Raw genomic sequence first — 24,262 nt, 5'->3', positions numbered from 1 at the left:
TTGGTTTGGGCCTCGAGTGGCACCCTGGCCTATGCCGGACACATCTTAGGGAGAGAGAGCGAGAGGGAGACAAACCCACGCCTACACAAGACATTTTGTCACCCAAGCCAACCCTTGAAAAGGCTGCTTTGCAGAGCAAAAACAAGAAGAATGGTGCGTTTTGCAGCCGCCGCCCACTGCAATGAATCTGAATAACTCCTCCTTTAGGGCGCAAGCAACTCCCCTCCCCCTTGCAGTCTTTCCAATTCACGATACAAAAAGACGGACAGGACAGGTTGCCTGACTTTCCGTCACTGCCACCCTTTGCCATCCTTACCCGTAGAAAGCCCTTTCATCATCCCCAAACCCTAATCTTTTCCCTTTCCTTCCCAGCCCCCAAACCCTGCCCTCTGTACCTTTCTCACCACCCGCTTCCCTTCTCCTGTCATCCCCCTACCACCCGGGAAAAAAAGAGATTGCCCCCTCCTTCCACTAGCCCACCCTCCCACCCAAAGAACAACTTCTTCTGCGCAGCTTGTTTTCTAGGCAGCAGCGCTATTGTGATGTCATCGGGGGGCATTGTGACAAGCCGCCAGTGTTCCGTCTCTTCATGTTGTGCACAGTTCAAACGGAAAATACATCAACAGGCAGACTACAGAAAAGCTTACTATCAAAGGTTAGAGGGGGGCTTTCTCAGAGGGCTTTTTACAGTTTTTCTATTCCCAATTAGCCGTTTAAGTGTACTTATTGAAAGTAGTAATTCTTTCATAGGCCGCCCTTTCTTAGTATTTGACGTTCCTTATATTGCGGTATGAGGCTTCGCAGTAGGTTGCAAACATTCATCACCCATGACTGTCCCCAATTGAGCTCAGAAGCTCAATGTCTATCATGACCTCTCTTTTAGAATGTCCAAGAGCAAGCAAACTATTCCTCCAGGAGAGGGCGCCAACAGACTACTAAAGAGATCATCATTACTCAAAGAAAACCCCAAAAACCAATGCATGATAGGAATAAACAGGTAACTTTCTTTGGAGTGGAAGCGGAGAGATCGCACCAGATGCCAATTCTAGATCTTATCACACCTGTGGTCACTGCAGCAGCAGGTGAATCCACTTTGTCCAAAAGGGATCTATTCCATTCAATTGCAAATGATCTAGATAAGACAGAGAACTGCAGCACGGGGACATAGCCGAGTTGGTCAGGTTGAGTGGTGATGAGTTTGCTATTTGGATGAATAAAGAAAGTCAAAAGTGTGAAAGATAAAAAACAAAAGGAGGAAGTGTGAAAAGTGAATGGGCCAAATTGAGGTGCATATGAAGACGTATGCTTTCTTCCAATTCATTAAATCGGGCTAATATGAATCAGGTGAATTGAGTTCTGCTTTTGGAAACTGGGTTAAGAAGGGGTGCACCGTTCCTGGAGGTACTGCAATACCAGGTCAATGCGTGGAGTGGACAGAGCAAGCTCTTTTTCCATCTCCCTGTTCTAAAAATCCATTTAATATATGGTCCCCAGATAGGGGACGTATCAGATATTAAACTGATAAGAACAGATTTGATTTAATGAAGCTTTCCAAAGCACCACAAAAAATGCATGACCGAAGTCACACCAAAAACAGTGCAAAGGCTAGGATTCGTGTGGACCCCACCGTGAGGAGAGGGTCCCCAAAAATCAACCCCGTCCCTCCGAGCCAGAAGGCCACAGCAAGGGTCAGGGATCTTCGGTGCTCCCCCAAGCCGAAGCCTGGTTGAGCCTTGTCGTTGCTCCCAGCGTCCACCCAGGCATCTTACCCAAGTGGAGTAGAGAGCTACTAGTTGTTGGTTTCGCAGCCGAAACTGCCCGGACCGTCAACCGGTGTTGGTTTCTCAGCCCAAGGCTAACCGGACCTCCAACCGGGTGTTGGTTTCTCAGCCGAAGCTGACCCAGACCTCCAACCGGGTGTTGGTTTCTCAGCCGAAGCTGACCCAGACCTCCAACCGGGTGTTAGTTTCTCAGCCCAAAGCTGACCAGACCTCCGACCGGGATTATAAAAATTTCCCTTCCTAGCCAGAAGGCCGGGATAGGGTAATATGCTCAAAAAGTATGAAAAGGCAAGGTGCGGTGTGCTACAGAGCCCAAGGCTTGCCGGGGTCCCAAGCCAGCAAGCTCAGACTCACTCCAGGGTCGTCAGTCCTGGGGCACGTTGTACCATAGCCCCCCACCCTTACTCAGTCTAATAGCCTCGATCCTGGTAGGGCCATGTTTTCCTCTAGATGAATATACTATCCACCCAGATTACTAGCAAGCGCAACCTTCCAGTGTGCATTGTATCATTGTACTAAGGTGGCCTGGAGCTTAAACCACCTCTTCGAACAACACTACACTTGATCTTAGCCAAAAGGCCGAGAAGCGATAACCAGAATTGGTTTGGGCCTCGAGTGGCACCCTGGCCTATGCCGGACACATCTTAGGGAGAGAGAGCGAGAGGGAGACAAACCCACGCCTACACAAGACATTTTGTCACCCAAGCCAACCCTTGAAAAGGCTGCTTTGCAGAGCAAAAACAAGAAGAATGGTGCGTTTTGCAGCCGCCGCCCACTGCAATGAATCTGAATAACTCCTCCTTTAGGGCGCAAGCAACTCCCCTCCCCCTTGCAGTCTTTCCAATTCACGATACAAAAAGACGGACAGGACAGGTTGCCTGACTTTCCGTCACTGCCACCCTTTGCCATCCTTACCCGTAGAAAGCCCTTTCATCATCCCCAAACCCTAATCTTTTCCCTTTCCTTCCCAGCCCCCAAACCCTGCCCTCTGTACCTTTCTCACCACCCGCTTCCCTTCTCCTGTCATCCCCCTACCACCCGGGAAAAAAAGAGATTGCCCCCTCCTTCCACTAGCCCACCCTCCCACCCAAAGAACAACTTCTTCTGCGCAGCTTGTTTTCTAGGCAGCAGCGCTATTGTGATGTCATCGGGGGGCATTGTGACAAGCCGCCAGTGTTCCGTCTCTTCATGTTGTGCACAGTTCAAACGGAAAATACATCAACAGGCAGACTACAGAAAAGCTTACTATCAAAGGTTAGAGGGGGGCTTTCTCAGAGGGCTTTTTACAGTTTTTCTATTCCCAATTAGCCGTTTAAGTGTACTTATTGAAAGTAGTAATTCTTTCATAGGCCGCCCTTTCTTAGTATTTGACGTTCCTTATATTGCGGTATGAGGCTTCGCAGTAGGTTGCAAACATTCATCACCCATGACTGTCCCCAATTGAGCTCAGAAGCTCAATGTCTATCATGACCTCTCTTTTAGAATGTCCAAGAGCAAGCAAACTATTCCTCCAGGAGAGGGCGCCAACAGACTACTAAAGAGATCATCATTACTCAAAGAAAACCCCAAAAACCAATGCATGATAGGAATAAACAGGTAACTTTCTTTGGAGTGGAAGCGGAGAGATCGCACCAGATGCCAATTCTAGATCTTATCACACCTGTGGTCACTGCAGCAGCAGGTGAATCCACTTTGTCCAAAAGGGATCTATTCCATTCAATTGCAAATGATCTAGATAAGACAGAGAACTGCAGCACGGGGACATAGCCGAGTTGGTCAGGTTGAGTGGTGATGAGTTTGCTATTTGGATGAATAAAGAAAGTCAAAAGTGTGAAAGATAAAAAACAAAAGGAGGAAGTGTGAAAAGTGAATGGGCCAAATTGAGGTGCATATGAAGACGTATGCTTTCTTCCAATTCATTAAATCGGGCTAATATGAATCAGGTGAATTGAGTTCTGCTTTTGGAAACTGGGTTAAGAAGGGGTGCACCGTTCCTGGAGGTACTGCAATACCAGGTCAATGCGTGGAGTGACAGAGCAAGCTCTTTTTCCATCTCCCTGTTCTAAAAATCCATTTAATATATGGTCCCCAGATAGGGGACGTATCAGATATTAAACTGATAAGAACAGATACTACACTTGATCTTAGCCAAAAGGCCGAGAAGCGATAACCAGAATTGGTTTGGGCCTCGAGTGGCACCCTGGCCTATGCCGGACACATCTTAGGGAGAGAGAGCGAGAGGGAGACAAACCCACGCCTACACAAGACATTTTGTCACCCAAGCCAACCCTTGAAAAGGCTGCTTTGCAGAGCAAAAACAAGAAGAATGGTGCGTTTTGCAGCCGCCGCCCACTGCAATGAATCTGAATAACTCCTCCTTTAGGGCGCAAGCAACTCCCCTCCCCCTTGCAGTCTTTCCAATTCACGATACAAAAAGACGGACAGGACAGGTTGCCTGACTTTCCGTCACTGCCACCCTTTGCCATCCTTACCCGTAGAAAGCCCTTTCATCATCCCCAAACCCTAATCTTTTCCCTTTCCTTCCCAGCCCCCAAACCCTGCCCTCTGTACCTTTCTCACCACCCGCTTCCCTTCTCCTGTCATCCCCCTACCACCCGGGAAAAAAAGAGATTGCCCCCTCCTTCCACTAGCCCACCCTCCCACCCAAAGAACAACTTCTTCTGCGCAGCTTGTTTTCTAGGCAGCAGCGCTATTGTGATGTCATCGGGGGGCATTGTGACAAGCCGCCAGTGTTCCGTCTCTTCATGTTGTGCACAGTTCAAACGGAAAATACATCAACAGGCAGACTACAGAAAAGCTTACTATCAAAGGTTAGAGGGGGGCTTTCTCAGAGGGCTTTTTACAGTTTTTCTATTCCCAATTAGCCGTTTAAGTGTACTTATTGAAAGTAGTAATTCTTTCATAGGCCGCCCTTTCTTAGTATTTGACGTTCCTTATATTGCGGTATGAGGCTTCGCAGTAGGTTGCAAACATTCATCACCCATGACTGTCCCCAATTGAGCTCAGAAGCTCAATGTCTATCATGACCTCTCTTTTAGAATGTCCAAGAGCAAGCAAACTATTCCTCCAGGAGAGGGCGCCAACAGACTACTAAAGAGATCATCATTACTCAAAGAAAACCCCAAAAACCAATGCATGATAGGAATAAACAGGTAACTTTCTTTGGAGTGGAAGCGGAGAGATCGCACCAGATGCCAATTCTAGATCTTATCACACCTGTGGTCACTGCAGCAGCAGGTGAATCCACTTTGTCCAAAAGGGATCTATTCCATTCAATTGCAAATGATCTAGATAAGACAGAGAACTGCAGCACGGGGACATAGCCGAGTTGGTCAGGTTGAGTGGTGATGAGTTTGCTATTTGGATGAATAAAGAAAGTCAAAAGTGTGAAAGATAAAAAACAAAAGGAGGAAGTGTGAAAAGTGAATGGGCCAAATTGAGGTGCATATGAAGACGTATGCTTTCTTCCAATTCATTAAATCGGGCTAATATGAATCAGGTGAATTGAGTTCTGCTTTTGGAAACTGGGTTAAGAAGGGGTGCACCGTTCCTGGAGGTACTGCAATACCAGGTCAATGCGTGGAGTGGACAGAGCAAGCTCTTTTTCCATCTCCCTGTTCTAAAAATCCATTTAATATATGGTCCCCAGATAGGGGACGTATCAGATATTAAACTGATAAGAACAGATACTACACTTGATCTTAGCCAAAAGGCCGAGAAGCGATAACCAGAATTGGTTTGGGCCTCGAGTGGCACCCTGGCCTATGCCGGACACATCTTAGGGAGAGAGAGCGAGAGGGAGACAAACCCACGCCTACACAAGACATTTTGTCACCCAAGCCAACCCTTGAAAAGGCTGCTTTGCAGAGCAAAAACAAGAAGAATGGTGCGTTTTGCAGCCGCCGCCCACTGCAATGAATCTGAATAACTCCTCCTTTAGGGCGCAAGCAACTCCCCTCCCCCTTGCAGTCTTTCCAATTCACGATACAAAAAGACGGACAGGACAGGTTGCCTGACTTTCCGTCACTGCCACCCTTTGCCATCCTTACCCGTAGAAAGCCCTTTCATCATCCCCAAACCCTAATCTTTTCCCTTTCCTTCCCAGCCCCCAAACCCTGCCCTCTGTACCTTTCTCACCACCCGCTTCCCTTCTCCTGTCATCCCCCTACCACCCGGGAAAAAAAGAGATTGCCCCCTCCTTCCACTAGCCCACCCTCCCACCCAAAGAACAACTTCTTCTGCGCAGCTTGTTTTCTAGGCAGCAGCGCTATTGTGATGTCATCGGGGGGCATTGTGACAAGCCGCCAGTGTTCCGTCTCTTCATGTTGTGCACAGTTCAAACGGAAAATACATCAACAGGCAGACTACAGAAAAGCTTACTATCAAAGGTTAGAGGGGGGCTTTCTCAGAGGGCTTTTTACAGTTTTTCTATTCCCAATTAGCCGTTTAAGTGTACTTATTGAAAGTAGTAATTCTTTCATAGGCCGCCCTTTCTTAGTATTTGACGTTCCTTATATTGCGGTATGAGGCTTCGCAGTAGGTTGCAAACATTCATCACCCATGACTGTCCCCAATTGAGCTCAGAAGCTCAATGTCTATCATGACCTCTCTTTTAGAATGTCCAAGAGCAAGCAAACTATTCCTCCAGGAGAGGGCGCCAACAGACTACTAAAGAGATCATCATTACTCAAAGAAAACCCCAAAAACCAATGCATGATAGGAATAAACAGGTAACTTTCTTTGGAGTGGAAGCGGAGAGATCGCACCAGATGCCAATTCTAGATCTTATCACACCTGTGGTCACTGCAGCAGCAGGTGAATCCACTTTGTCCAAAAGGGATCTATTCCATTCAATTGCAAATGATCTAGATAAGACAGAGAACTGCAGCACGGGGACATAGCCGAGTTGGTCAGGTTGAGTGGTGATGAGTTTGCTATTTGGATGAATAAAGAAAGTCAAAAGTGTGAAAGATAAAAAACAAAAGGAGGAAGTGTGAAAAGTGAATGGGCCAAATTGAGGTGCATATGAAGACGTATGCTTTCTTCCAATTCATTAAATCGGGCTAATATGAATCAGGTGAATTGAGTTCTGCTTTTGGAAACTGGGTTAAGAAGGGGTGCACCGTTCCTGGAGGTACTGCAATACCAGGTCAATGCGTGGAGTGGACAGAGCAAGCTCTTTTTCCATCTCCCTGTTCTAAAAATCCATTTAATATATGGTCCCCAGATAGGGGACGTATCAGATATTAAACTGATAAGAACAGATACTACACTTGATCTTAGCCAAAAGGCCGAGAAGCGATAACCAGAATTGGTTTGGGCCTCGAGTGGCACCCTGGCCTATGCCGGACACATCTTAGGGAGAGAGAGCGAGAGGGAGACAAACCCACGCCTACACAAGACATTTTGTCACCCAAGCCAACCCTTGAAAAGGCTGCTTTGCAGAGCAAAAACAAGAAGAATGGTGCGTTTTGCAGCCGCCGCCCACTGCAATGAATCTGAATAACTCCTCCTTTAGGGCGCAAGCAACTCCCCTCCCCCTTGCAGTCTTTCCAATTCACGATACAAAAAGACGGACAGGACAGGTTGCCTGACTTTCCGTCACTGCCACCCTTTGCCATCCTTACCCGTAGAAAGCCCTTTCATCATCCCCAAACCCCTAATCTTTTCCCTTTCCTTCCCAGCCCCCAAACCCTGCCCTCTGTACCTTTCTCACCACCCGCTTCCCTTCTCCTGTCATCCCCCTACCACCCGGGAAAAAAAGAGATTGCCCCCTCCTTCCACTAGCCCACCCTCCCACCCAAAGAACAACTTCTTCTGCGCAGCTTGTTTTCTAGGCAGCAGCGCTATTGTGATGTCATCGGGGGGCATTGTGACAAGCCGCCAGTGTTCCGTCTCTTCATGTTGTGCACAGTTCAAACGGAAAATACATCAACAGGCAGACTACAGAAAAGCTTACTATCAAAGGTTAGAGGGGGGCTTTCTCAGAGGGCTTTTTACAGTTTTTCTATTCCCAATTAGCCGTTTAAGTGTACTTATTGAAAGTAGTAATTCTTTCATAGGCCGCCCTTTCTTAGTATTTGACGTTCCTTATATTGCGGTATGAGGCTTCGCAGTAGGTTGCAAACATTCATCACCCATGACTGTCCCCAATTGAGCTCAGAAGCTCAATGTCTATCATGACCTCTCTTTTAGAATGTCCAAGAGCAAGCAAACTATTCCTCCAGGAGAGGGCGCCAACAGACTACTAAAGAGATCATCATTACTCAAAGAAAACCCCAAAAACCAATGCATGATAGGAATAAACAGGTAACTTTCTTTGGAGTGGAAGCGGAGAGATCGCACCAGATGCCAATTCTAGATCTTATCACACCTGTGGTCACTGCAGCAGCAGGTGAATCCACTTTGTCCAAAAGGGATCTATTCCATTCAATTGCAAATGATCTAGATAAGACAGAGAACTGCAGCACGGGGACATAGCCGAGTTGGTCAGGTTGAGTGGTGATGAGTTTGCTATTTGGATGAATAAAGAAAGTCAAAAGTGTGAAAGATAAAAAACAAAAGGAGGAAGTGTGAAAAGTGAATGGGCCAAATTGAGGTGCATATGAAGACGTATGCTTTCTTCCAATTCATTAAATCGGGCTAATATGAATCAGGTGAATTGAGTTCTGCTTTTGGAAACTGGGTTAAGAAGGGGTGCACCGTTCCTGGAGGTACTGCAATACCAGGTCAATGCGTGGAGTGGACAGAGCAAGCTCTTTTTCCATCTCCCTGTTCTAAAAATCCATTTAATATATGGTCCCCAGATAGGGGACGTATCAGATATTAAACTGATAAGAACAGATACTACACTTGATCTTAGCCAAAAGGCCGAGAAGCGATAACCAGAATTGGTTTGGGCCTCGAGTGGCACCCTGGCCTATGCCGGACACATCTTAGGGAGAGAGAGCGAGAGGGAGACAAACCCACGCCTACACAAGACATTTTGTCACCCAAGCCAACCCTTGAAAAGGCTGCTTTGCAGAGCAAAAACAAGAAGAATGGTGCGTTTTGCAGCCGCCGCCCACTGCAATGAATCTGAATAACTCCTCCTTTAGGGCGCAAGCAACTCCCCTCCCCCTTGCAGTCTTTCCAATTCACGATACAAAAAGACGGACAGGACAGGTTGCCTGACTTTCCGTCACTGCCACCCTTTGCCATCCTTACCCGTAGAAAGCCCTTTCATCATCCCCAAACCCTAATCTTTTCCCTTTCCTTCCCAGCCCCCAAACCCTGCCCTCTGTACCTTTCTCACCACCCGCTTCCCTTCTCCTGTCATCCCCCTACCACCCGGGAAAAAAAGAGATTGCCCCCTCCTTCCACTAGCCCACCCTCCCACCCAAAGAACAACTTCTTCTGCGCAGCTTGTTTTCTAGGCAGCAGCGCTATTGTGATGTCATCGGGGGGCATTGTGACAAGCCGCCAGTGTTCCGTCTCTTCATGTTGTGCACAGTTCAAACGGAAAATACATCAACAGGCAGACTACAGAAAAGCTTACTATCAAAGGTTAGAGGGGGGCTTTCTCAGAGGGCTTTTTACAGTTTTTCTATTCCCAATTAGCCGTTTAAGTGTACTTATTGAAAGTAGTAATTCTTTCATAGGCCGCCCTTTCTTAGTATTTGACGTTCCTTATATTGCGGTATGAGGCTTCGCAGTAGGTTGCAAACATTCATCACCCATGACTGTCCCCAATTGAGCTCAGAAGCTCAATGTCTATCATGACCTCTCTTTTAGAATGTCCAAGAGCAAGCAAACTATTCCTCCAGGAGAGGGCGCCAACAGACTACTAAAGAGATCATCATTACTCAAAGAAAACCCCAAAAACCAATGCATGATAGGAATAAACAGGTAACTTTCTTTGGAGTGGAAGCGGAGAGATCGCACCAGATGCCAATTCTAGATCTTATCACACCTGTGGTCACTGCAGCAGCAGGTGAATCCACTTTGTCCAAAAGGGATCTATTCCATTCAATTGCAAATGATCTAGATAAGACAGAGAACTGCAGCACGGGGACATAGCCGAGTTGGTCAGGTTGAGTGGTGATGAGTTTGCTATTTGGATGAATAAAGAAAGTCAAAAGTGTGAAAGATAAAAAACAAAAGGAGGAAGTGTGAAAAGTGAATGGGCCAAATTGAGGTGCATATGAAGACGTATGCTTTCTTCCAATTCATTAAATCGGGCTAATATGAATCAGGTGAATTGAGTTCTGCTTTTGGAAACTGGGTTAAGAAGGGGTGCACCGTTCCTGGAGGTACTGCAATACCAGGTCAATGCGTGGAGTGGACAGAGCAAGCTCTTTTTCCATCTCCCTGTTCTAAAAATCCATTTAATATATGGTCCCCAGATAGGGGACGTATCAGATATTAAACTGATAAGAACAGATACTACACTTGATCTTAGCCAAAAGGCCGAGAAGCGATAACCAGAATTGGTTTGGGCCTCGAGTGGCACCCTGGCCTATGCCGGACACATCTTAGGGAGAGAGAGCGAGAGGGAGACAAACCCACGCCTACACAAGACATTTTGTCACCCAAGCCAACCCTTGAAAAGGCTGCTTTGCAGAGCAAAAACAAGAAGAATGGTGCGTTTTGCAGCCGCCGCCCACTGCAATGAATCTGAATAACTCCTCCTTTAGGGCGCAAGCAACTCCCCTCCCCCTTGCAGTCTTTCCAATTCACGATACAAAAAGACGGACAGGACAGGTTGCCTGACTTTCCGTCACTGCCACCCTTTGCCATCCTTACCCGTAGAAAGCCCTTTCATCATCCCCAAACCCTAATCTTTTCCCTTTCCTTCCCAGCCCCCAAACCCTGCCCTCTGTACCTTTCTCACCACCCGCTTCCCTTCTCCTGTCATCCCCCTACCACCCGGGAAAAAAAGAGATTGCCCCCTCCTTCCACTAGCCCACCCTCCCACCCAAAGAACAACTTCTTCTGCGCAGCTTGTTTTCTAGGCAGCAGCGCTATTGTGATGTCATCGGGGGGCATTGTGACAAGCCGCCAGTGTTCCGTCTCTTCATGTTGTGCACAGTTCAAACGGAAAATACATCAACAGGCAGACTACAGAAAAGCTTACTATCAAAGGTTAGAGGGGGGCTTTCTCAGAGGGCTTTTTACAGTTTTTCTATTCCCAATTAGCCGTTTAAGTGTACTTATTGAAAGTAGTAATTCTTTCATAGGCCGCCCTTTCTTAGTATTTGACGTTCCTTATATTGCGGTATGAGGCTTCGCAGTAGGTTGCAAACATTCATCACCCATGACTGTCCCCAATTGAGCTCAGAAGCTCAATGTCTATCATGACCTCTCTTTTAGAATGTCCAAGAGCAAGCAAACTATTCCTCCAGGAGAGGGCGCCAACAGACTACTAAAGAGATCATCATTACTCAAAGAAAACCCCAAAAACCAATGCATGATAGGAATAAACAGGTAACTTTCTTTGGAGTGGAAGCGGAGAGATCGCACCAGATGCCAATTCTAGATCTTATCACACCTGTGGTCACTGCAGCAGCAGGTGAATCCACTTTGTCCAAAAGGGATCTATTCCATTCAATTGCAAATGATCTAGATAAGACAGAGAACTGCAGCACGGGGACATAGCCGAGTTGGTCAGGTTGAGTGGTGATGAGTTTGCTATTTGGATGAATAAAGAAAGTCAAAAGTGTGAAAGATAAAAAACAAAAGGAGGAAGTGTGAAAAGTGAATGGGCCAAATTGAGGTGCATATGAAGACGTATGCTTTCTTCCAATTCATTAAATCGGGCTAATATGAATCAGGTGAATTGAGTTCTGCTTTTGGAAACTGGGTTAAGAAGGGGTGCACCGTTCCTGGAGGTACTGCAATACCAGGTCAATGCGTGGAGTGGACAGAGCAAGCTCTTTTTCCATCTCCCTGTTCTAAAAATCCATTTAATATATGGTCCCCAGATAGGGAACGTATCAGATATTAAACTGATAAGAACAGATACTACACTTGATCTTAGCCAAAAGGCCGAGAAGCGATAACCAGAATTGGTTTGGGCCTCGAGTGGCACCCTGGCCTATGCCGGACACATCTTAGGGAGAGAGAGCGAGAGGGAGACAAACCCACGCCTACACAAGACATTTTGTCACCCAAGCCAACCCTTGAAAAGGCTGCTTTGCAGAGCAAAAACAAGAAGAATGGTGCGTTTTGCAGCCGCCGCCCACTGCAATGAATCTGAATAACTCCTCCTTTAGGGCGCAAGCAACTCCCCTCCCCCTTGCAGTCTTTCCAATTCACGATACAAAAAGACGGACAGGACAGGTTGCCTGACTTTCCGTCACTGCCACCCTTTGCCATCCTTACCCGTAGAAAGCCCTTTCATCATCCCCAAACCCTAATCTTTTCCCTTTCCTTCCCAGCCCCCAAACCCTGCCCTCTGTACCTTTCTCACCACCCGCTTCCCTTCTCCTGTCATCCCCCTACCACCCGGGAAAAAAAGAGATTGCCCCCTCCTTCCACTAGCCCACCCTCCCACCCAAAGAACAACTTCTTCTGCGCAGCTTGTTTTCTAGGCAGCAGCGCTATTGTGATGTCATCGGGGGGCATTGTGACAAGCCGCCAGTGTTCCGTCTCTTCATGTTGTGCACAGTTCAAACGGAAAATACATCAACAGGCAGACTACAGAAAAGCTTACTATCAAAGGTTAGAGGGGGGCTTTCTCAGAGGGCTTTTTACAGTTTTTCTATTCCCAATTAGCCGTTTAAGTGTACTTATTGAAAGTAGTAATTCTTTCATAGGCCGCCCTTTCTTAGTATTTGACGTTCCTTATATTGCGGTATGAGGCTTCGCAGTAGGTTGCAAACATTCATCACCCATGACTGTCCCCAATTGAGCTCAGAAGCTCAATGTCTATCATGACCTCTCTTTTAGAATGTCCAAGAGCAAGCAAACTATTCCTCCAGGAGAGGGCGCCAACAGACTACTAAAGAGATCATCATTACTCAAAGAAAACCCCAAAAACCAATGCATGATAGGAATAAACAGGTAACTTTCTTTGGAGTGGAAGCGGAGAGATCGCACCAGATGCCAATTCTAGATCTTATCACACCTGTGGTCACTGCAGCAGCAGGTGAATCCACTTTGTCCAAAAGGGATCTATTCCATTCAATTGCAAATGATCTAGATAAGACAGAGAACTGCAGCACGGGGACATAGCCGAGTTGGTCAGGTTGAGTGGTGATGAGTTTGCTATTTGGATGAATAAAGAAAGTCAAAAGTGTGAAAGATAAAAAACAAAAGGAGGAAGTGTGAAAAGTGAATGGGCCAAATTGAGGTGCATATGAAGACGTATGCTTTCTTCCAATTCATTAAATCGGGCTAATATGAATCAGGTGAATTGAGTTCTGCTTTTGGAAACTGGGTTAAGAAGGGGTGCACCGTTCCTGGAGGTACTGCAATACCAGGTCAATGCGTGGAGTGGACAGAGCAAGCTCTTTTTCCATCTCCCTGTTCTAAAAATCCATTTAATATATGGTCCCCAGATAGGGGACGTATCAGATATTAAACTGATAAGAACAGATACTACACTTGATCTTAGCCAAAAGGCCGAGAAGCGATAACCAGAATTGGTTTGGGCCTCGAGTGGCACCCTGGCCTATGCCGGACACATCTTAGGGAGAGAGAGCGAGAGGGAGACAAACCCACGCCTACACAAGACATTTTGTCACCCAAGCCAACCCTTGAAAAGGCTGCTTTGCAGAGCAAAAACAAGAAGAATGGTGCGTTTTGCAGCCGCCGCCCACTGCAATGAATCTGAATAACTCCTCCTTTAGGGCGCAAGCAACTCCCCTCCCCCTTGCAGTCTTTCCAATTCACGATACAAAAAGACGGACAGGACAGGTTGCCTGACTTTCCGTCACTGCCACCCTTTGCCATCCTTACCCGTAGAAAGCCCTTTCATCATCCCCAAACCCTAATCTTTTCCCTTTCCTTCCCAGCCCCCAAACCCTGCCCTCTGTACCTTTCTCACCACCCGCTTCCCTTCTCCTGTCATCCCCCTACCACCCGGGAAAAAAAGAGATTGCCCCCTCCTTCCACTAGCCCACCCTCCCACCCAAAGAACAACTTCTTCTGCGCAGCTTGTTTTCTAGGCAGCAGCGCTATTGTGATGTCATCGGGGGGCATTGTGACAAGCCGCCAGTGTTCCGTCTCTTCATGTTGTGCACAGTTCAAACGGAAAATACATCAACAGGCAGACTACAGAAAAGCTTACTATCAAAGGTTAGAGGGGGGCTTTCTCAGAGGGCTTTTTACAGTTTTTCTATTCCCAATTAGCCGTTTAAGTGTACTTATTGAAAGTAGTAATTCTTTCATAGGCCGCCCTTTCTTAGTATTTGACGTTCCTTATATTGCGGTATGAGGCTTCGCAGTAGGTTGCAAACATTCATCACCCATGACTGTCCCCAATTGAGCTCAGAAGCTCAATGTCTATCATGACCTCTCTTTTAGAATGTCCAAGAGCAAGCAAACTATTCCTCCAGGAGAGGGCGCCAACAGACTACTAAAGAGATCATCATTACTCAAAGAAAACCCCAAAAACCAATGCATGATAGGAATAAACAGGTAACTTTCTTTGGAGTGGAAGCGGAGAGATCGCACCAGATGCCAATTCTAGATCTTATCACACCTGTGGTCACTGCAGCAGCAGGTGAATCCACTTTGTCCAAAAGGGATCTATTCCATTCAATTGCAAATGATCTAGATAAGACAGAGAACTGCAGCACGGGGACATAGCCGAGTTGGTCAGGTTGAGTGGTGATGAGTTTGCTATTTGGATGAATAAAGAAAGTCAAAAGTGTGAAAGATAAAAAACAAAAGGAGGAAGTGTGAAAAGTGAATGGGCCAAATTGAGGTGCATATGAAGACGTATGCTTTCTTCCAATTCATTAAATCGGGCTAATATGAATCAGGTGAATTGAGTTCTGCTTTTGGAAACTGGGTTAAGAAGGGGTGCACCGTTCCTGGAGGTACTGCAATACCAGGTCAATGCGTGGAGTGGACAGAGCAAGCTCTTTTTCCATCTCCCTGTTCTAAAAATCCATTTAATATATGGTCCCCAGATAGGGGACGTATCAGATATTAAACTGATAAGAACAGATACTACACTTGATCTTAGCCAAAAGGCCGAGAAGCGATAACCAGAATTGGTTTGGGCCTCGAGTGGCACCCTGGCCTATGCCGGACACATCTTAGGGAGAGAGAGCGAGAGGGAGACAAACCCACGCCTACACAAGACATTTTGTCACCCAAGCCAACCCTTGAAAAGGCTGCTTTGCAGAGCAAAAACAAGAAGAATGGTGCGTTTTGCAGCCGCCGCCCACTGCAATGAATCTGAATAACTCCTCCTTTAGGGCGCAAGCAACTCCCCTCCCCCTTGCAGTCTTTCCAATTCACGATACAAAAAGACGGACAGGACAGGTTGCCTGACTTTCCGTCACTGCCACCCTTTGCCATCCTTACCCGTAGAAAGCCCTTTCATCATCCCCAAACCCTAATCTTTTCCCTTTCCTTCCCAGCCCCCAAACCCTGCCCTCTGTACCTTTCTCACCACCCGCTTCCCTTCTCCTGTCATCCCCCTACCACCCGGGAAAAAAAGAGATTGCCCCCTCCTTCCACTAGCCCACCCTCCCACCCAAAGAACAACTTCTTCTGCGCAGCTTGTTTTCTAGGCAGCAGCGCTATTGTGATGTCATCGGGGGGCATTGTGACAAGCCGCCAGTGTTCCGTCTCTTCATGTTGTGCACAGTTCAAACGGAAAATACATCAACAGGCAGACTACAGAAAAGCTTACTATCAAAGGTTAGAGGGGGGCTTTCTCAGAGGGCTTTTTACAGTTTTTCTATTCCCAATTAGCCGTTTAAGTGTACTTATTGAAAGTAGTAATTCTTTCATAGGCCGCCCTTTCTTAGTATTTGACGTTCCTTATATTGCGGTATGAGGCTTCGCAGTAGGTTGCAAACATTCATCACCCATGACTGTCCCCAATTGAGCTCAGAAGCTCAATGTCTATCATGACCTCTCTTTTAGAATGTCCAAGAGCAAGCAAACTATTCCTCCAGGAGAGGGCGCCAACAGACTACTAAAGAGATCATCATTACTCAAAGAAAACCCCAAAAACCAATGCATGATAGGAATAAACAGGTAACTTTCTTTGGAGTGGAAGCGGAGAGATCGCACCAGATGCCAATTCTAGATCTTATCACACCTGTGGTCACTGCAGCAGCAGGTGAATCCACTTTGTCCAAAAGGGATCTATTCCATTCAATTGCAAATGATCTAGATAAGACAGAGAACTGCAGCACGGGGACATAGCCGAGTTGGTCAGGTTGAGTGGTGATGAGTTTGCTATTTGGATGAATAAAGAAAGTCAAAAGTGTGAAAGATAAAAAACAAAAGGAGGAAGTGTGAAAAGTGAATGGGCCAAATTGAGGTGCATATGAAGACGTATGCTTTCTTCCAATTCATTAAATCGGGCTAATATGAATCAGGTGAATTGAGTTCTGCTTTTGGAAACTGGGTTAAGAAGGGGTGCACCGTTCCTGGAGGTACTGCAATACCAGGTCAATGCGTGGAGTGGACAGAGCAAGCTCTTTTTCCATCTCCCTGTTCTAAAAATCCATTTAATATATGGTCCCCAGATAGGGGACGTATCAGATATTAAACTGATAAGAACAGATACTACACTTGATCTTAGCCAAAAGGCCGAGAAGCGATAACCAGAATTGGTTTGGGCCTCGAGTGGCACCCTGGCCTATGCCGGACACATCTTAGGGAGAGAGAGCGAGAGGGAGACAAACCCACGCCTACACAAGACATTTTGTCACCCAAGCCAACCCTTGAAAAGGCTGCTTTGCAGAGCAAAAACAAGAAGAATGGTGCGTTTTGCAGCCGCCGCCCACTGCAATGAATCTGAATAACTCCTCCTTTAGGGCGCAAGCAACTCCCCTCCCCCTTGCAGTCTTTCCAATTCACGATACAAAAAGACGGACAGGACAGGTTGCCTGACTTTCCGTCACTGCCACCCTTTGCCATCCTTACCCGTAGAAAGCCCTTTCATCATCCCCAAACCCTAATCTTTTCCCTTTCCTTCCCAGCCCCCAAACCCTGCCCTCTGTACCTTTCTCACCACCCGCTTCCCTTCTCCTGTCATCCCCCTACCACCCGGGAAAAAAAGAGATTGCCCCCTCCTTCCACTAGCCCACCCTCCCACCCAAAGAACAACTTCTTCTGCGCAGCTTGTTTTCTAGGCAGCAGCGCTATTGTGATGTCATCGGGGGGCATTGTGACAAGCCGCCAGTGTTCCGTCTCTTCATGTTGTGCACAGTTCAAACGGAAAATACATCAACAGGCAGACTACAGAAAAGCTTACTATCAAAGGTTAGAGGGGGGCTTTCTCAGAGGGCTTTTTACAGTTTTTCTATTCCCAATTAGCCGTTTAAGTGTACTTATTGAAAGTAGTAATTCTTTCATAGGCCGCCCTTTCTTAGTATTTGACGTTCCTTATATTGCGGTATGAGGCTTCGCAGTAGGTTGCAAACATTCATCACCCATGACTGTCCCCAATTGAGCTCAGAAGCTCAATGTCTATCATGACCTCTCTTTTAGAATGTCCAAGAGCAAGCAAACTATTCCTCCAGGAGAGGGCGCCAACAGACTACTAAAGAGATCATCATTACTCAAAGAAAACCCCAAAAACCAATGCATGATAGGAATAAACAGGTAACTTTCTTTGGAGTGGAAGCGGAGAGATCGCACCAGATGCCAATTCTAGATCTTATCACACCTGTGGTCACTGCAGCAGCAGGTGAATCCACTTTGTCCAAAAGGGATCTATTCCATTCAATTGCAAATGATCTAGATAAGACAGAGAACTGCAGCACGGGGACATAGCCGAGTTGGTCAGGTTGAGTGGTGATGAGTTTGCTATTTGGATGAATAAAGAAAGTCAAAAGTGTGAAAGATAAAAAACAAAAGGAGGAAGTGTGAAAAGTGAATGGGCCAAATTGAGGTGCATATGAAGACGTATGCTTTCTTCCAATTCATTAAATCGGGCTAATATGAATCAGGTGAATTGAGTTCTGCTTTTGGAAACTGGGTTAAGAAGGGGTGCACCGTTCCTGGAGGTACTGCAATACCAGGTCAATGCGTGGAGTGGACAGAGCAAGCTCTTTTTCCATCTCCCTGTTCTAAAAATCCATTTAATATATGGTCCCCAGATAGGGGACGTATCAGATATTAAACTGATAAGAACAGATACTACACTTGATCTTAGCCAAAAGGCCGAGAAGCGATAACCAGAATTGGTTTGGGCCTCGAGTGGCACCCTGGCCTATGCCGGACACATCTTAGGGAGAGAGAGCGAGAGGGAGACAAACCCACGCCTACACAAGACATTTTGTCACCCAAGCCAACCCTTGAAAAGGCTGCTTTGCAGAGCAAAAACAAGAAGAATGGTGCGTTTTGCAGCCGCCGCCCACTGCAATGAATCTGAATAACTCCTCCTTTAGGGCGCAAGCAACTCCCCTCCCCCTTGCAGTCTTTCCAATTCACGATACAAAAAGACGGACAGGACAGGTTGCCTGACTTTCCGTCACTGCCACCCTTTGCCATCCTTACCCGTAGAAAGCCCTTTCATCATCCCCAAACCCTAATCTTTTCCCTTTCCTTCCCAGCCCCCAAACCCTGCCCTCTGTACCTTTCTCACCACCCGCTTCCCTTCTCCTGTCATCCCCCTACCACCCGGGAAAAAAAGAGATTGCCCCCTCCTTCCACTAGCCCACCCTCCCACCCAAAGAACAACTTCTTCTGCGCAGCTTGTTTTCTAGGCAGCAGCGCTATTGTGATGTCATCGGGGGGCATTGTGACAAGCCGCCAGTGTTCCGTCTCTTCATGTTGTGCACAGTTCAAACGGAAAATACATCAACAGGCAGACTACAGAAAAGCTTACTATCAAAGGTTAGAGGGGGGCTTTCTCAGAGGGCTTTTTACAGTTTTTCTATTCCCAATTAGCCGTTTAAGTGTACTTATTGAAAGTAGTAATTCTTTCATAGGCCGCCCTTTCTTAGTATTTGACGTTCCTTATATTGCGGTATGAGGCTTCGCAGTAGGTTGCAAACATTCATCACCCATGACTGTCCCCAATTGAGCTCAGAAGCTCAATGTCTATCATGACCTCTCTTTTAGAATGTCCAAGAGCAAGCAAACTATTCCTCCAGGAGAGGGCGCCAACAGACTACTAAAGAGATCATCATTACTCAAAGAAAACCCCAAAAACCAATGCATGATAGGAATAAACAGGTAACTTTCTTTGGAGTGGAAGCGGAGAGATCGCACCAGATGCCAATTCTAGATCTTATCACACCTGTGGTCACTGCAGCAGCAGGTGAATCCACTTTGTCCAAAAGGGATCTATTCCATTCAATTGCAAATGATCTAGATAAGACAGAGAACTGCAGCACGGGGACATAGCCGAGTTGGTCAGGTTGAGTGGTGATGAGTTTGCTATTTGGATGAATAAAGAAAGTCAAAAGTGTGAAAGATAAAAAACAAAAGGAGGAAGTGTGAAAAGTGAATGGGCCAAATTGAGGTGCATATGAAGACGTATGCTTTCTTCCAATTCATTAAATCGGGCTAATATGAATCAGGTGAATTGAGTTCTGCTTTTGGAAACTGGGTTAAGAAGGGGTGCACCGTTCCTGGAGGTACTGCAATACCAGGTCAATGCGTGGAGTGACACGGAGAAAAAGCTGTGGAAAAACAAGCGCATAGGGTCTTACCCCAATATGTGAGGGGTGGGGGTGGGGGAGTGAACCTACTCACCAGATGTAGTTGTGAGAAGCCACAACTACTGTAATCGCATGTATCACACAATCCAAGGCTGCAGCCACCAAAACGGTAGATAACAGAGAGCACAAGAGAGTGGTGTTTTAATGCCGCGCCAATAGATCACTTCAGATGATGTTCAGACCAGTGTTACTTTATTGTTTTCCAGGTCAACGCGTTTCTGGGGCATCTGCCCCCTTCATCAGGACCACCAAAGAAACAGATAACATCCAATCCAATGCGTGGAGTGGACAGAGCAAGCTCTTTTTCCATCTCCCTGTTCTAAAAATCCATTTAATATATGGTCCCCAGATAGGGGACGTATCAGATATTAAACTGATAAGAACAGATACTACACTTGATCTTAGCCAAAAGGCCGAGAAGCGATAACCAGAATTGGTTTGGGCCTCGAGTGGCACCCTGGCCTATGCCGGACACATCTTAGGGAGAGAGAGCGAGAGGGAGACAAACCCACGCCTACACAAGACATTTTGTCACCCAAGCCAACCCTTGAAAAGGCTGCTTTGCAGAGCAAAAACAAGAAGAATGGTGCGTTTTGCAGCCGCCGCCCACTGCAATGAATCTGAATAACTCCTCCTTTAGGGCGCAAGCAACTCCCCTCCCCCTTGCAGTCTTTCCAATTCACGATACAAAAAGACGGACAGGACAGGTTGCCTGACTTTCCGTCACTGCCACCCTTTGCCATCCTTACCCGTAGAAAGCCCTTTCATCATCCCCAAACCCTAATCTTTTCCCTTTCCTTCCCAGCCCCCAAACCCTGCCCTCTGTACCTTTCTCACCACCCGCTTCCCTTCTCCTGTCATCCCCCTACCACCCGGGAAAAAAAGAGATTGCCCCCTCCTTCCACTAGCCCACCCTCCCACCCAAAGAACAACTTCTTCTGCGCAGCTTGTTTTCTAGGCAGCAGCGCTATTGTGATGTCATCGGGGGGCATTGTGACAAGCCGCCAGTGTTCCGTCTCTTCATGTTGTGCACAGTTCAAACGGAAAATACATCAACAGGCAGACTACAGAAAAGCTTACTATCAAAGGTTAGAGGGGGGCTTTCTCAGAGGGCTTTTTACAGTTTTTCTATTCCCAATTAGCCGTTTAAGTGTACTTATTGAAAGTAGTAATTCTTTCATAGGCCGCCCTTTCTTAGTATTTGACGTTCCTTATATTGCGGTATGAGGCTTCGCAGTAGGTTGCAAACATTCATCACCCATGACTGTCCCCAATTGAGCTCAGAAGCTCAATGTCTATCATGACCTCTCTTTTAGAATGTCCAAGAGCAAGCAAACTATTCCTCCAGGAGAGGGCGCCAACAGACTACTAAAGAGATCATCATTACTCAAAGAAAACCCCAAAAACCAATGCATGATAGGAATAAACAGGTAACTTTCTTTGGAGTGGAAGCGGAGAGATCGCACCAGATGCCAATTCTAGATCTTATCACACCTGTGGTCACTGCAGCAGCAGGTGAATCCACTTTGTCCAAAAGGGATCTATTCCATTCAATTGCAAATGATCTAGATAAGACAGAGAACTGCAGCACGGGGACATAGCCGAGTTGGTCAGGTTGAGTGGTGATGAGTTTGCTATTTGGATGAATAAAGAAAGTCAAAAGTGTGAAAGATAAAAAACAAAAGGAGGAAGTGTGAAAAGTGAATGGGCCAAATTGAGGTGCATATGAAGACGTATGCTTTCTTCCAATTCATTAAATCGGGCTAATATGAATCAGGTGAATTGAGTTCTGCTTTTGGAAACTGGGTTAAGAAGGGGTGCACCGTTCCTGGAGGTACTGCAATACCAGGTCAATGCGTGGAGTGGACAGAGCAAGCTCTTTTTCCATCTCCCTGTTCTAAAAATCCATTTAATATATGGTCCCCAGATAGGGGACGTATCAGATATTAAACTGATAAGAACAGATACTACACTTGATCTTAGCCAAAAGGCCGAGAAGCGATAACCAGAATTGGTTTGGGCCTCGAGTGGCACCCTGGCCTATGCCGGACACATCTTAGGGAGAGAGAGCGAGAGGGAGACAAACCCACGCCTACACAAGACATTTTGTCACCCAAGCCAACCCTTGAAAAGGCTGCTTTGCAGAGCAAAAACAAGAAGAATGGTGCGTTTTGCAGCCGCCGCCCACTGCAATGAATCTGAATAACTCCTCCTTTAGGGCGCAAGCAACTCCCCTCCCCCTTGCAGTCTTTCCAATTCACGATACAAAAAGACGGACAGGACAGGTTGCCTGACTTTCCGTCACTGCCACCCTTTGCCATCCTTACCCGTAGAAAGCCCTTTCATCATCCCCAAACCCTAATCTTTTCCCTTTCCTTCCCAGCCCCCAAACCCTGCCCTCTGTACCTTTCTCACCACCCGCTTCCCTTCTCCTGTCATCCCCCTACCACCCGGGAAAAAAAGAGATTGCCCCCTCCTTCCACTAGCCCACCCTCCCACCCAAAGAACAACTTCTTCTGCGCAGCTTGTTTTCTAGGCAGCAGCGCTATTGTGATGTCATCGGGGGGCATTGTGACAAGCCGCCAGTGTTCCGTCTCTTCATGTTGTGCACAGTTCAAACGGAAAATACATCAACAGGCAGACTACAGAAAAGCTTACTATCAAAGGTTAGAGGGGGGCTTTCTCAGAGGGCTTTTTACAGTTTTTCTATTCCCAATTAGCCGTTTAAGTGTACTTATTGAAAGTAGTAATTCTTTCATAGGCCGCCCTTTCTTAGTATTTGACGTTCCTTATATTGCGGTATGAGGCTTCGCAGTAGGTTGCAAACATTCATCACCCATGACTGTCCCCAATTGAGCTCAGAAGCTCAATGTCTATCATGACCTCTCTTTTAGAATGTCCAAGAGCAAGCAAACTATTCCTCCAGGAGAGGGCGCCAACAGACTACTAAAGAGATCATCATTACTCAAAGAAAACCCCAAAAACCAATGCATGATAGGAATAAACAGGTAACTTTCTTTGGAGTGGAAGCGGAGAGATCGCACCAGATGCCAATTCTAGATCTTATCACACCTGTGGTCACTGCAGCAGCAGGTGAATCCACTTTGTCCAAAAGGGATCTATTCCATTCAATTGCAAATGATCTAGATAAGACAGAGAACTGCAGCACGGGGACATAGCCGAGTTGGTCAGGTTGAGTGGTGATGAGTTTGCTATTTGGATGAATAAAGAAAGTCAAAAGTGTGAAAGATAAAAAACAAAAGGAGGAAGTGTGAAAAGTGAATGGGCCAAATTGAGGTGCATATGAAGACGTATGCTTTCTTCCAATTCATTAAATCGGGCTAATATGAATCAGGTGAATTGAGTTCTGCTTTTGGAAACTGGGTTAAGAAGGGGTGCACCGTTCCTGGAGGTACTGCAATACCAGGTCAATGCGTGGAGTGGACAGAGCAAGCTCTTTTTCCATCTCCCTGTTCTAAAAATCCATTTAATATATGGTCCCCAGATAGGGGACGTATCAGATATTAAACTGATAAGAACAGATACTACACTTGATCTTAGCCAAAAGGCCGAGAAGCGATAACCAGAATTGGTTTGGGCCTCGAGTGGCACCCTGGCCTATGCCGGACACATCTTAGGGAGAGAGAGCGAGAGGGAGACAAACCCACGCCTACACAAGACATTTTGTCACCCAAGCCAACCCTTGAAAAGGCTGCTTTGCAGAGCAAAAACAAGAAGAATGGTGCGTTTTGCAGCCGCCGCCCACTGCAATGAATCTGAATAACTCCTCCTTTAGGGCGCAAGCAACTCCCCTCCCCCTTGCAGTCTTTCCAATTCACGATACAAAAAGACGGACAGGACAGGTTGCCTGACTTTCCGTCACTGCCACCCTTTGCCATCCTTACCCGTAGAAAGCCCTTTCATCATCCCCAAACCCTAATCTTTTCCCTTTCCTTCCCAGCCCCCAAACCCTGCCCTCTGTACCTTTCTCACCACCCGCTTCCCTTCTCCTGTCATCCCCCTACCACCCGGGAAAAAAAGAGATTGCCCCCTCCTTCCACTAGCCCACCCTCCCACCCAAAGAACAACTTCTTCTGCGCAGCTTGTTTTCTAGGCAGCAGCGCTATTGTGATGTCATCGGGGGGCATTGTGACAAGCCGCCAGTGTTCCGTCTCTTCATGTTGTGCACAGTTCAAACGGAAAATACATCAACAGGCAGACTACAGAAAAGCTTACTATCAAAGGTTAGAGGGGGGCTTTCTCAGAGGGCTTTTTACAGTTTTTCTATTCCCAATTAGCCGTTTAAGTGTACTTATTGAAAGTAGTAATTCTTTCATAGGCCGCCCTTTCTTAGTATTTGACGTTCCTTATATTGCGGTATGAGGCTTCGCAGTAGGTTGCAAACATTCATCACCCATGACTGTCCCCAATTGAGCTCAGAAGCTCAATGTCTATCATGACCTCTCTTTTAGAATGTCCAAGAGCAAGCAAACTATTCCTCCAGGAGAGGGCGCCAACAGACTACTAAAGAGATCATCATTACTCAAAGAAAACCCCAAAAACCAATGCATGATAGGAATAAACAGGTAACTTTCTTTGGAGTGGAAGCGGAGAGAT

At 46.6% G+C, this 24,262-nt stretch overlaps 14 non-coding genes across 14 annotated transcripts; all 14 read right to left on the bottom strand.

Moving 5' to 3' along the window:
• Window positions 1-1,379: 1,379 nt before the first annotated feature.
• LOC142283966 (U2 spliceosomal RNA) lies at window positions 1,380-1,574 on the bottom strand. Its single transcript, XR_012745538.1, has one exon. It is a non-coding gene; the product is annotated as a U2 spliceosomal RNA (small nuclear RNA).
• Window positions 1,575-3,759: 2,185 nt separating this feature from the next.
• On the bottom strand, window positions 3,760-3,949 carry LOC142283956 (U2 spliceosomal RNA). Its single transcript, XR_012745528.1, has one exon. It is a non-coding gene; the product is annotated as a U2 spliceosomal RNA (small nuclear RNA).
• Window positions 3,950-5,336: 1,387 nt separating this feature from the next.
• LOC142283977 (U2 spliceosomal RNA) lies at window positions 5,337-5,527 on the bottom strand. Its single transcript, XR_012745548.1, has one exon. It is a non-coding gene; the product is annotated as a U2 spliceosomal RNA (small nuclear RNA).
• A 1,387-nt stretch (window positions 5,528-6,914) lies between these two features.
• LOC142283976 (U2 spliceosomal RNA) lies at window positions 6,915-7,105 on the bottom strand. The gene has a single exon (XR_012745547.1). It is a non-coding gene; the product is annotated as a U2 spliceosomal RNA (small nuclear RNA).
• Window positions 7,106-8,493: 1,388 nt separating this feature from the next.
• On the bottom strand, window positions 8,494-8,684 carry LOC142283975 (U2 spliceosomal RNA). Its single transcript, XR_012745546.1, has one exon. It is a non-coding gene; the product is annotated as a U2 spliceosomal RNA (small nuclear RNA).
• A 1,387-nt stretch (window positions 8,685-10,071) lies between these two features.
• LOC142283974 (U2 spliceosomal RNA) lies at window positions 10,072-10,262 on the bottom strand. Its single transcript, XR_012745545.1, has one exon. It is a non-coding gene; the product is annotated as a U2 spliceosomal RNA (small nuclear RNA).
• Window positions 10,263-11,649: 1,387 nt separating this feature from the next.
• On the bottom strand, window positions 11,650-11,840 carry LOC142283955 (U2 spliceosomal RNA). Its single transcript, XR_012745527.1, has one exon. It is a non-coding gene; the product is annotated as a U2 spliceosomal RNA (small nuclear RNA).
• Window positions 11,841-13,227: 1,387 nt separating this feature from the next.
• On the bottom strand, window positions 13,228-13,418 carry LOC142283973 (U2 spliceosomal RNA). Its single transcript, XR_012745544.1, has one exon. It is a non-coding gene; the product is annotated as a U2 spliceosomal RNA (small nuclear RNA).
• Window positions 13,419-14,805: 1,387 nt separating this feature from the next.
• On the bottom strand, window positions 14,806-14,996 carry LOC142283972 (U2 spliceosomal RNA). Its single transcript, XR_012745543.1, has one exon. It is a non-coding gene; the product is annotated as a U2 spliceosomal RNA (small nuclear RNA).
• A 1,387-nt stretch (window positions 14,997-16,383) lies between these two features.
• LOC142283970 (U2 spliceosomal RNA) lies at window positions 16,384-16,574 on the bottom strand. Its single transcript, XR_012745541.1, has one exon. It is a non-coding gene; the product is annotated as a U2 spliceosomal RNA (small nuclear RNA).
• A 1,387-nt stretch (window positions 16,575-17,961) lies between these two features.
• Window positions 17,962-18,152, bottom strand: LOC142283969 (U2 spliceosomal RNA). The gene has a single exon (XR_012745540.1). It is a non-coding gene; the product is annotated as a U2 spliceosomal RNA (small nuclear RNA).
• Window positions 18,153-19,883: 1,731 nt separating this feature from the next.
• Window positions 19,884-20,070, bottom strand: LOC142283959 (U2 spliceosomal RNA). Its single transcript, XR_012745531.1, has one exon. It is a non-coding gene; the product is annotated as a U2 spliceosomal RNA (small nuclear RNA).
• Window positions 20,071-21,457: 1,387 nt separating this feature from the next.
• LOC142283968 (U2 spliceosomal RNA) lies at window positions 21,458-21,648 on the bottom strand. Its single transcript, XR_012745539.1, has one exon. It is a non-coding gene; the product is annotated as a U2 spliceosomal RNA (small nuclear RNA).
• A 1,387-nt stretch (window positions 21,649-23,035) lies between these two features.
• Window positions 23,036-23,226, bottom strand: LOC142283963 (U2 spliceosomal RNA). Its single transcript, XR_012745535.1, has one exon. It is a non-coding gene; the product is annotated as a U2 spliceosomal RNA (small nuclear RNA).
• Window positions 23,227-24,262: the final 1,036 nt, after the last annotated feature.

This window comes from Anomaloglossus baeobatrachus, unplaced genomic scaffold (assembly GCF_048569485.1).
Source record: "Anomaloglossus baeobatrachus isolate aAnoBae1 unplaced genomic scaffold, aAnoBae1.hap1 Scaffold_560, whole genome shotgun sequence".
Lineage (NCBI taxonomy): Eukaryota > Metazoa > Chordata > Amphibia > Anura > Aromobatidae > Anomaloglossus > Anomaloglossus baeobatrachus.
This window is presented reverse-complemented; position numbering and strand designations above follow the sequence as displayed.